Source organism: Triticum aestivum, chromosome 4A, assembly GCF_018294505.1.
Source record: "Triticum aestivum cultivar Chinese Spring chromosome 4A, IWGSC CS RefSeq v2.1, whole genome shotgun sequence".
NCBI classification, from domain to species: Eukaryota; Viridiplantae; Streptophyta; class Magnoliopsida; order Poales; family Poaceae; genus Triticum; species Triticum aestivum.
The window spans coordinates 511559277-511571238 of NC_057803.1; the positions used below are offsets into that span (position 1 = coordinate 511559277).

The 11962-nt window shown below is 43.0% G+C and overlaps 1 long non-coding RNA gene across 1 annotated transcript; it reads right to left on the bottom strand.

Annotated features, from left to right (window-relative positions):
* Positions 1–8185: 8185 nt before the first annotated feature.
* On the bottom strand, positions 8186–11117 carry LOC123082169 (uncharacterized). The gene is made up of 5 exons (XR_006438965.1): positions 10635–11117; positions 10140–10218; positions 9194–9451; positions 9027–9107; positions 8186–8587 (listed from the first exon to the last, which is right to left on the bottom strand). It is a non-coding gene; the product is annotated as an uncharacterized lncRNA (long non-coding RNA).
* Between the last annotated feature and the right edge of the window lie 845 nt (positions 11118–11962).

Below are 11962 nucleotides of genomic sequence, written 5' to 3' on the forward strand. Positions count from 1 at the left end.
TTATTTCGGCCACACCATTAGGTTGAGGTGAGTAGGGAGGCGTCCTCTCATGGATTATACCATGTTCTGCACAAAAAAATCAAATTCATTGGAAAAATACTCTCCACCATGATCGGACCTTAGCTGTTTAATTTTTCAATCAAGTTGGTTCTCCACTTCAGCTTTATAGTTTTTGAAGAAAGTTAAAGCCTCATCTTTTGATTTCAGAAGATACACATAACAATATCTATTGGAGTCGTCAATCAACGTCATGAAGTATCTCTTTCCACCTTTTGTCAACACGCTATTCATCTCACAAAGATCAGAATGTATAAGCTCTAGTGGCACCAAGTCTCTTGCCTCTGCAGTCTTATGGGACTTGCGAGGTTGCTTAGCTTGCACACATAGTTGGCACCTGGAGCCTTTGACAATAGGGATTTTCGAAATTAAATTCATATTGGCTAGCCACGTCATGCAACCAAAGTTAATATGAAAAAGTCGTGAATGCCCCAATACCGGACTCATTATTGTGGCAAACATTATTAATAACTTTAGTGCAAATATCTGACAAAGATAGGCGGAACAAGCCTCCGCACTCATAGCCTTTTCCAACAAATTGTCCACACTTGGAAATTATAACTTTATTGGACTCAAAACGAACTTAAAACCATCTCGACATAAACGGGAACTGCTGACGAGATTCTTATTGATGGACGACACATGATGAACATTCTTCAGACGCACGGTCTTCCCCGAAGTAAACTTCAGATCAACCGTACCGACACCTCGAACAATGGCATGTGATCCATTCCCCATCAGCACAGGAGAAGTCCCTATGGCCTGGTAAGAAGAAAACATGGAGGCGTCAGCACAAACATGTACATTGGCACCGGTGTCAATTAACCAATCAGGAGATTGAAATACTGAAAGGATGGTAGGAAGAATACCATACCCAAATTCCTTCATATCAGTATCACCGATGACAACATTAGTGGACTTGCCGCTCTTCTCACGTTCACGCTCCTCAAAGCGGTTAGGACACTTCGGATCGCATTGATTAGGATCACCGCAGACATGGCAAAGTCCCTTCCCCTTCTTGTGAGAATTCTTCTTGAAGTTGTTAGAATGTGACGGCTTGTTCTTTGCATCAAACTTGCCTTTGCCCTGAGTTTTGTTCTTGTTTTTTTTGAACTTGTTGGGCTGGAAGTTCTTCCTCTGTACCATGTGGGCACTAGAAGTGTTGGGGAACACAATATTTAAAAAAATTCCTACCATCATGCAAGATCTATCTAAGAGATGCATATCAACGAGAGGGGAGAGTGTGTCCACATACCCTCGTAAACCGAAAGCGGAAGCGTTTAGTAACGTGGTTGATGTAGTCGAACATCTTCGCGATCCAACCGATCCTAGCACCGAACGTACGGCACCTCCGTGTTCAGCACATGTTCAGCTCGATGACGTCCCTCGAGCTCTTGATCTAGTTGAGGACGAGGGACAGTTTCGTCAGCACGATGGCCTGTTGACGATGATGATGAAGTTACCAGCGCGGGGCTTTGCCTAAGCACTACGATGATATGACCGAGGTGTGTAACTGTGGAGGGGGGCACCGCACACGGCTAAGAGAAGATTTGGTGTGTATTTGGGGGCACCAAACACGGCTAAGATAAGACTTGGTGTGCCCCCTCCCACATATATAAAGGAGGGGGTAAGAGGAGGCCGACCCAAGGGGGGCACCATAGGGGGAGTCCTACTTGGACTCCCAGTCCAAGTAGGATTCTCCCCCTTTCCTATTCCAACTAGGAGAAGGGGGGAAGGAGGAAGAGGGGAGAAGGAAGGAGGGGGGCGCCGCCCCCACCCATTGTCCAATTCGGATTGGCAAGGGGGGGCGTGCGCCACCTCCTGGCCGGCCCTCTCTCTTTTCCACTAAGGCCCATGTTGGCCCATTAACTTCCCCGGGGGGGGGGGGGTCCGATAACCCCCGGTACTCCGAAACTTATCAGAAACTTCCCAAAACCATCATGGTATCCGAATGCAACCTTCCAATATATGCATCTTTACCTCTCGACCATTTCGAGACTCCTCGTCATGTCCGTGATCTCATCCGGGACTCCAAACAATCTTTGGTCATCAAATCACATAACTCATAATACAAATCGTCATCAAACGTTAAGCGTGCGGACCCTACGGGTTCGAGAACTATGTAGACATGACCGAGACACATCTTTGGTCAATAACCAATAGCGGAACCTGGATGCTCATATTGGTTCCTACATATTCTACGAATATCTTTATCGGTCAAATCGCATAACAACATACATTGTTCCCTTTGTCATCAGTATGTTACTTTCCCATGATTCGATCGTCGGTATCTTCATACCTAGTTCAATCTCGTTACCGGCAAGTCTCTTTACTCGTTCCGTAATGCATCATCCCATAACTAGCTCATTAGTCACATTGCTTGCAAGGCTCATAGTGATGTGCATTACCGAGAGGGCCTAGAGATACCTCTCCGATACACGGAGTGACAAATCCTAATCTTGATCTATGCCAACTCAACAAACACCATCGGAGACACCTGTAGAGCATCTTTATAATCACCTAGTTACGTTGTGACATTTGATAGCACACAAGGTGTTCCTCCGGTATTCGAGAGTTGCATAATCTCATAGTCAGAGGAACATGTATAAGTCATGAAGAAAGCAATAGCAATAAAACTAGACGATCATTATGCTAAGCTAACAGTTGGATCATTATCTAATGATGTGATCCTGTTCATCAAATGACAACACATGTCTATGGTTAGGAAACTCAACCATATTTGATTAACGAGCTAGTCAAGTAGAGGCATACTAGGGACACTCTGTTTGTCTATGTATTCACACATGTACTAAGTTTCCGATTAATACAATCTAGCATGTATAATAAACATTTATCATGATATAAGGAAATATAAATAACACTTTATTATTGCCTCTAGGGCATATTTCCTTCAGTCTCCCACTTGCACTAGAGTTAATAATCTAGTTCACATCATCATGTGATTTAACACCAATAGTTCACATCACCATGTGACCAACACCCAAAGTGTTTACTAGAGTCAATAATCTAGTTCACATTGCCATGTGATTAACACCCAAACGGTACTAAGATGTGATCATGTTTTGATTGTGAGAGAAGTTTAGTCAATGGACCTGCCACATTCAGATACGTATGTATTTTGCAAATTTCCATGTCTACAATGCTCTGCATAGAGCTACTCTAACTAATTGCTCCCACTTTCAATATGTATCCAGATTGAGACTCAGAGTCATCTGGATTGGTGTAAAAGCTTGCATCGACGTAACTCTTTACGAAGAACTCTTTATTACCTCCATAACCGAGAAATATTTCCTTAGTCCTCTTAGGTAACTAAGGATAACTTTGACCGCTGTCCAGTGATCCACTCCTGGATCAATATCGTACCCCCTTGCCAAACTCATGGCAAGGTACACAATAGGTTTGGTACACAACATAGCATACTTTATAGAACCTATGGCTGAGGCATAGGGAATGACTTTCATTCTTTTTCTATTTTCTGCCGTGGTTGTGTTTTGAGTCTTACTCAACTTTACATCTTGCAATACAGGAAAGAACTCCTTCTTTGACTATTCCATTTTGAACTACTTCAAAATCTTGTCAAAGTATGTACTCATTGAAAAATCTTATCAAGCGTCTTGATCTATCTCTGTAGATCTTGATGCCCAATATGTAAGCAGGTTCACCGAGGTATTTCTTCGAAAAACTCCTTTCAAACACTCCTTTATGCTTTCCAGAAAATTCTACATCATTTACGATCAACAATATGTCATTCACATATACTTATCAGAAAGGCTGTAGTGCTCCCACTCACTTTCTTGTAAATACAAGCTTCACCGCAAGTCTGTATAAAACTATATGCTTTGATCAACTCATCAAAGCGTATATTCCAACTCCGAGATGCTTGCACCAGTCCACAGATGGATCGTTGGAGCTTGCACATTTTGTTAGCACCTTTAGGATTGACAAAACCTTCTGATTGTATCATATACAACTCTTCTTTAAGAAATCCATTAAGGAATGTAGTATTGACATCCATTTGCCAGATTTCATAAAATGTGGCAATTGCTAACATGATTCGGACAGGCTTTAAGCATCGATACGAGTGAGAAAATCTCATCGTAGTCAACACCTTGAACTTGTCAAAAACTTTTTCGACAAATCGAGCTTTGTAGATAGTAACACTACTATCAGCGTCCGTCTTCCTCTTGAAGATCCATTTTTTCTCAATGGCTTGCCGAGCATCAGGCGAGTCCACCAAAGTCCACACTTTATTCTGATATATGGATCATATCTCAGATTTCATGGCCTCAAGCCATTTATCAGAATCTGGGCTCATCATCGCTTCCACATAGTTCGTAGGTCCATCATGGTCTAGTAACATGACTTCCAGAACAGGGTTATCGTACCACTCTGGTGCGGAACGTACTCTGGTTGACCTACGAGGTTCGGTAGTAACTTGATCTGAAGTATCATGATCATCATCATTAACTTCCTCACTCATTGGTGTAGGCATCACTGAAACTAATTTTTGCGATGAACTACTTTCTAATTCGGGAGAAGGTACAATTACCTCATCAAGTTCTACTTTCCTCCCACTCACTTATTTCGAGAGAAACTCCTTCTCTAGAAAGGATCCATTCTTAGCAACAAATATCTTGCCTTCGGATATGTGATAGAAGATGTACCCAACAGTTTATTTTGGGTATCCTATGAATACGCATTTCTCCGATTTGGGTTTGAGCTTATAGGCTGAAGGTTTTTCACATAAGCATCGCAGCCCCAAACTTTAAGAAACGACAGATTAGGTTTCTTGCCCAACCACAGTTCATACAATGTCGTCTCAACGGATTTAGATGGTGCCCTATTAAACATGAATGCAGCTGTCTCTAATGCATAACCCCAAAATTATAGTGGTAAATCGGTAAGAGACATCATATATCGCACCATATCTAATAAATGCCCTGTTTGGTTCGGCTGTGGATTTCTAAAAGAAGCTGTGAAAAATCTACTGTGGAAAAACAGCTGTGAAAAATCTGATGTGAAAAAGATGTAGGTCATTTGGTAAAACAACTGACACAACTTTTTCAGATTTTGACCCGCAGCGGAATCAGATTTTCGAAAGCATATCCTGGGCTGCTTCCGCTTTTGATTCGGATTTTGACAGCGGATTTCTGGAATCGGATTCTGCTGGGTTTTCCCTTTGGTTTAGATTCTACTGCGCGACAGCGGAATCTGTTGATGAAAGCTGAACCAAACAGGGCCAAAGTACGGTTATGACGTTCGGACACACCTTTACGCTGTGGTCTTCCAGGTGGCGTGAGTTGCGAAACCTTTCCACATTGTTTCAAATGAAGACCAAACTCATAACTCAAATATTTGCCTCCACGATCACATTGTAGAAACTCTATTTTCTTTTCTCTACTCCTAATGTCTGAGTTGGTGAATAGTATCCACGGTTTATTTTCGTTGGTTTTTTTCGTCCTCCCTCCCACCATCTCTCCTATACATAGGTTTTTTCACCCTGCCACTAAAACCAAAGTAATTGCCTTTAATACTCCGCCTGGTTTATATCAGGTAATAATTCTCACGCTTCTTTCTTTGGTAGGTGCCAATTTTCTTACCTTCTTACGTGAGATCACCTTCCCATCAAAAACCGAATTGGTTTCCCATTTGGTTTTTATATTCATAATATTTTAATACCAAATTACAGATTAAACAATTGCATTATAATTTTCGATCACCTTCCTAAAATCGTCCACGACTCGCTCGAAAGAGGGAGGGAGGCCCCTCGATCGTCTCGCTACGAGTAAACCGTCATTTCGTTTCTTAACCTATCGATCGAACGAAATCCCCAGGCCCACCCCACGTCCTTGATTTCGTTCCATACCCCCACCACCGAAGATCCTCCCCATCCCCGTCCTAATCTTTCCTTCCAAAAATCTTAACTTTCCTTGCCTAGCTAGGGACCTAGGCCCACAAATTCTCAATCACAAAACACTCTACAATCTTTCCTTTGGTCTCATCCAGATTGTGATCCTCTCTACCGACGATCTCATCCTCGTCCTCACGGCGGGCAGGACTAGCACGTGGATGTAGCTGCGTATCGGAAATCCTAGGGATGACAGAGGATCCGGTCGCTATAGTGAGGCTGGTCGCTGGTGGTGGCCGGATTGTCACCATGGACAAAGCGGTAGGCGAAGTGGTGGCATGGGTGGGCGGCAGCAAGGACAGCTTCTTCAACATGATGTGATGTCTCGACTACATTCAAAAGGCAACACAATCCATCCATCCTGCCGCACCTCATTACGTCTGTTTGGTTTAATCTTGATTTCATATCTGCATGTGTTTTTTGCTTTTGTACTGCATGTAGTTCATCAGGTGTGTCGTGGGTAGGAGTCTTGGAGCAGCAAGTGTGCAAGGTGAGATGCCAGATCGTGTGAAGCGATGTAGATGGTGAGATGCCTGGTGTCATGTGAATCGGCACGCCGTCGTGTGAAATGGCAAGCTGAAGCCAAGACCCTGAGGAGTAGACGGCCAGTGGCGGAGCCAGAACGTTTGTGGAGCCCGGGCAATTTAAGCCTAAGTGTATAATCTAGCAATCAAAAATTGCGTACTCGAATACACTACATATAATATACCACAAGGCTTCGGAATCACAAATCCACATTAATAATCAAGTGAAAACATAACCATAATAGTCGCATAGAATTTAATTGTAAAATGAGCTAATATATCAATATCCGCTTAATAAACCCAATAATGTTGAGACATGACAACGAAAGATACATAGGCAACAAGAATAGAGATGGTTAGATGAAACATACCGATAGTGCACTAAAGAATAATGCCCTTTCCGAGACCTCATTGCGGCAAATGTTTGAATAATGTCCTTATCATCAACTGACTTCAATATCTCCCGCTCGGTGTAGCATATCATCAAGTCATTGAACCATTCATAATTAATTTTGCTACAGAGTTAGTGTTGATAATTTTCATTGCTGAAAAGTCTCTCTCAGCAGATGCCGTTGACACTGGGAATATCAAAGCCAACTCAATAAGTTTGTATACCAATGGAAATACCAAATGTTTTTCAGTTTCAACCATCTTCACGACCAAACTTTGAACATCATCACAAGTAGAAAAAGAAGGATGTCTTTTCACTTTACTTATATAAGTCAGAAGTTACTCTCTTATTGTTCCACGGTCATCATTGGAAAAATCATCATGATAAATTTTAGCAATACGCGCAAGCTTATCAACATTAAACTTGGAGAAAGAATGGTTGGGGTCAAGATATGAGAAGCAATCAAGCACAACATTAGCTCCTTCGTTAAAGCGGTGATCCATCCATACTCACAAATTTGTTTCCTCTTTCCTGGATCACGCTCAATATCTTGGATTAAATTCATTGGCAATGTTAGGAGGTGGTTGTGCCTCCACTTCTATTTCTAGTTGCACACCATTCACATTTTCAGTGCTTTCTCTATTAATCAAAAACCTCCTCATCTCTGAATTTAATGATAAAATTTGAAGTTAGTTGTTAAACAAGTAAATAAGAAAATGAGATACAACAAGTGTCAAGTTCATAGTACAAAACCACTTGCACAAAAGAAAACACTACCAGAAACGCGACTAAGCGTGTGGGCCAACATCCGTCAGGAAAAAAATCTGGCCGTCAGGAATATAATTCCTGTCGGCCAACCGACAGGAACAACCGACAACCATAACCTGCCAGGAATGAAACAATACGCCTGCCGGTCGGCCCACAAGAATATTATTGCTGTCGGTTATTCCTGATGGTTGGCTCACACGAAAGAAATGCTCCGTCAGATTTATGCCTCCCGGAAAATACATATTCCTGTCAACCACCTGTCAGGAAAGGCCGCCAGGAAATACTTATACCTGTAGGTTCAGCCGACAGGAATTTGTACTAAGAGGCATTCCTATCAACTTATACCTGTAGGTTCAGCCGACAGGAATTTGTGCTAGGAAGCTGCAACGTTCGTGCATTCCTGTCAGCCGTTGGCCGTCACTGTTGCGTCATGATGTTTTTTTTCATATTCCTACCGAAAAAGCAATGTGCTTAACCCATATGCTACAGCTGTTACATTATTTCACAGAGACCATGTGAGAATAGATTTATATGACAACATCAGACTTCATATATCATCATCAGTTCCATACATATAGATCAACAAAGTACACTACAAGGCTACAATGGTACCATCCACAAAAGGACCTTCCAACTACAACAATACTAGCAAAATACGCCGGCTTGCAACTACCACCAGATGTTAGTTCTCATTCCTAAACCATACTGGATACACAAGTCCACAAAAGAGCGTATGAAGACCACCTATAGTCTGATGTTATCATATTGTTTGAGCAATCAGTTTCCGCCATGGTTGGCTGCTGCGTCAACGATCTGATCACCGACATTCCCAGTGGTGTCGTTCTCCTCGCTCGACTCCATGACATCATTGTTGCCATCAACCGCTAGCGAGCCGGATTGAGACGAGTTATTTGTCCCCTGAATCGAGCCCAAGTAACCAAATTGTTATTTAATCTGATTTAGAACAATAAAAACACAATACTTTGTTGGATAATAAGTGGAGACAACAGAACAAAATAATTTCCATTTATTGATTAATGCTTGGCACCAAGAATGGATTTTCTTTTCATTTACATGTCCAGGCTACTTTGAAGTTCCAAATATCTTGATATAAAACATGAAAAAAAATTGGGCATAACAGCTAAAGAATCTTATGAGAGTAGACAAGCTCACAGATGCAAACAACCAAATATCTAGATATAAAACATGAAAAAAAATCTCATATGCAACATAGTGTTGATATTGCAGCTACATCAGCGTAGACAGGTTAGAAGGAATGCACAAATTCAAGTTGAGTAGTGGACACCACACATTCATCCATATGATATAGATAACTTCAAGTTTCTCATACACTTACTTCTGGTTGCGAAACAGCTCCATGGCTTAGTATATGTAGTATATGCGCTGGCAACTCTTTTCCTATCTCCTTGAAAAGTGCCTGCAAAAGGAAGAAATGTTACTCGAGTTGATAATTGAGAAGTTGAGATCCATTGGTTTAGAATTTGGGCGTTAATTTGTACATACAGTTATGAGCTGCCCATGCATATCTACTTTCTGCTGTAGCATCTCCTTAGCACGCCTGAGTTCTGCATTTTCGTCATTAGCACGCCTGAGTTGTTCCTTCTCTCGAAGTGTGAGCGAAATTGGTGCACTGGCATTCCTTTTCCTAGCTGCTGATTTAATATCTTCTTTCTTAACAACCCCATCGCCTATTGACACACGACCATGAGGAATGCCACCTGATGCTTCATACAGCAGTTCACCGTCCAACTCTCTTCCCACCTGATTTGCAGAAGTTCATGGATTATTTTTAAGGTATCATCAAAATGTGCAATGGACATGTTGTATCGTGATTTCACAGCCAACAAACGAGCTACAGCAGAAAGACGTGAGTGTTTTGTGTTCTCATGTACCAATTCATCGGCACTACTGACCATCCTATAAAAAGCCTTGGCAGAGGAGGTTGGCTCCTCAGTAACCGGTGGAGGATGGCTACCACCTAAGTCAACCAACATATTGTCCATTGGATCAGTTTCATTACAGCCCTCTTGATGTACTAAAGGGACAGACCCATCAGCAGCAGCTACAAAACTCTCACCATGTTCTGTCCAGGTTTTGTAATTTGGCTTATACCCATGTTTATACAAGTGTTTCTCTACAATGTGCCTTTCTTGCGGAAAATAATTCCGACATTTGGCGCATGGACACTTAATTTTACCACCTTCAGCTACGGAAGAGAAGGCCCGGTCTATAAATCGTGCAGTTAAGGGACTTGACCAAACACCCATCCACTATACATCCAATCACGGTTCTCCATTATTTAACCAAGAACTCATAGTGAAATAAAACTCACAGAAATGGGGCTATTTCAGAAAAATAATAGCATACTAAAGGGCAGCAGCACAAATAACAATTCACAAAAAGACAATTGTTTCAGACATAAATTTAAGAGCTCAAAGCTATAACTTACCAATATACTTGTTCAAGCTGGGAAATTACGGCGTCGAAAAGGGTGGCCAGCCAACTCCCCTAGCTGTCCACTGATGTTTCTGGAATATGAAGAGATAAGATTATTCTAGGATTTATAGATCTTAAATTCACTTTACATAAATAAATAAATAGCAGGTAGATGTCACAGAAGCTACAACCTAGAAAAAATGAACAGTTAGATGGTCATGTACATAAGCTACATGCTAGCCGTTCACTGATGTTGCTACAGAAGCTCCAACTTACGTCTAAGAACTAGCAAAACTAATCTGTCCAAATCAACTTGCACACCAAAGAACTGTACATGGTCATCTACAGCTAGTTTTGCGTTGGAACCCATAAAAATTGGTGTTTGAACTTATCCAAATCAACCGTATACTAATCAGATGTGCCTAAATTAGTTCCCACGAAGCTTGTACTCTACACAAGAAATAGAGCAAACAAATCGTAGATCTAGGAAAAGAAGGTAATATATTACCAGAGATATGGAGAATGGGGACTTGTGAGGCAGCGAGTAGAGGAGTACAGGCAGCCGGAGGTGAAGACGTGTAAATCTGAATGGGGCGACACGTACGGGAGCTTGGTGGGGGGCAGATGCTGGTGCTCCGGCGGGTAGCGAGGCAGAGACCGGCACTACGCAGGTGGTGAGGAAGATGTAGGCGGAAGGACGACCTTCCGCAAGGAGGGGAGGCAGCCGCGACGGTAGATGGGAGGATGGTGTAGCTGCTGCCACGGCGGTGGACCTGCGGATGGTGTGGCGGTGGCGGTGGACCGGAGGATGGTGTGGCGGCGGCGGCGGTGGACCAGAGGATGGCGTGGCGGCGGCGGCGGCGGACCGGAGGATGGCGTGGCGGCGGCTCCGGCTGTGGACCGGACGATGGTGGCGGCGGCGGTGAAGCGCAGTGGATTGGGGATCGAGAGGATTCTGGAGACTACGACTGAATTGGGGATGGAGGCTGTACGTGTTTGCCCTCTCCTTTTGTATTGGGCCTAACTCTGTGAGCCCAAACACACAGGAAATAGACAAAAAGGGTGGGCCTCCATGAAAAAATGGGCGCGCAATGAAAATCCGGTGGCGCGAAGGGCCGAACGCGATTCCTGTGGGCCGCGACGCACAGGGATATACTTTTCCTGTGCGCCTGGCCAGAACCTACAGGAATATAGAGAAAAAACCTGTCAGCCAGAGTCCGGCCCACAGTAAAATGATATATTCCTGGGAGTCTATGTGGGGCCGACGGAAATATATGTTGGCTCACAGGCTTAGTCACGATTCTGTTTTCTAATTTCCAGCAGCCAACATTGAATCTGAAGACGATTATACTTCTTAGCGAAACAATTGCTAGTTAGTTAGTTCTACACTTCTAGTACAGACTAATTGACTTGAAACTAAATACGTATACATGAGATGATGAGAAATATCATATGAGGATCAAAACTTTTGGTGGTCCTGACCTGAAAATAAATAGAGGGTAATCTGTAATCTATTTTCTCTTCCCTTCTACAGTTCTATTTCAAGATGTTCAGTAATGGGGAGCTGGCGCAAGAAGCTCTCCTTCCAATTAATTCTGCAAGAACAAATGAACAGTTCATTCCCTAGCCACGAATTATTCAGAGATGAGGGATCCCTAGCCGGGCGGCTAACCCTAATTCTGTTGAAGGATTCTTAGCTTCTTACTGAACGAAGTCGAAGCCAAATGAGAAGGAGGGGGTTGAGGGACGATCAGCTAAGTAGACTGCTTGGGCGCCTCGCGTCCGCTCGCCGCCGGCCGTGCGTCTAGCCGTCTAGGACTCTAGCCGCCGGTCCAT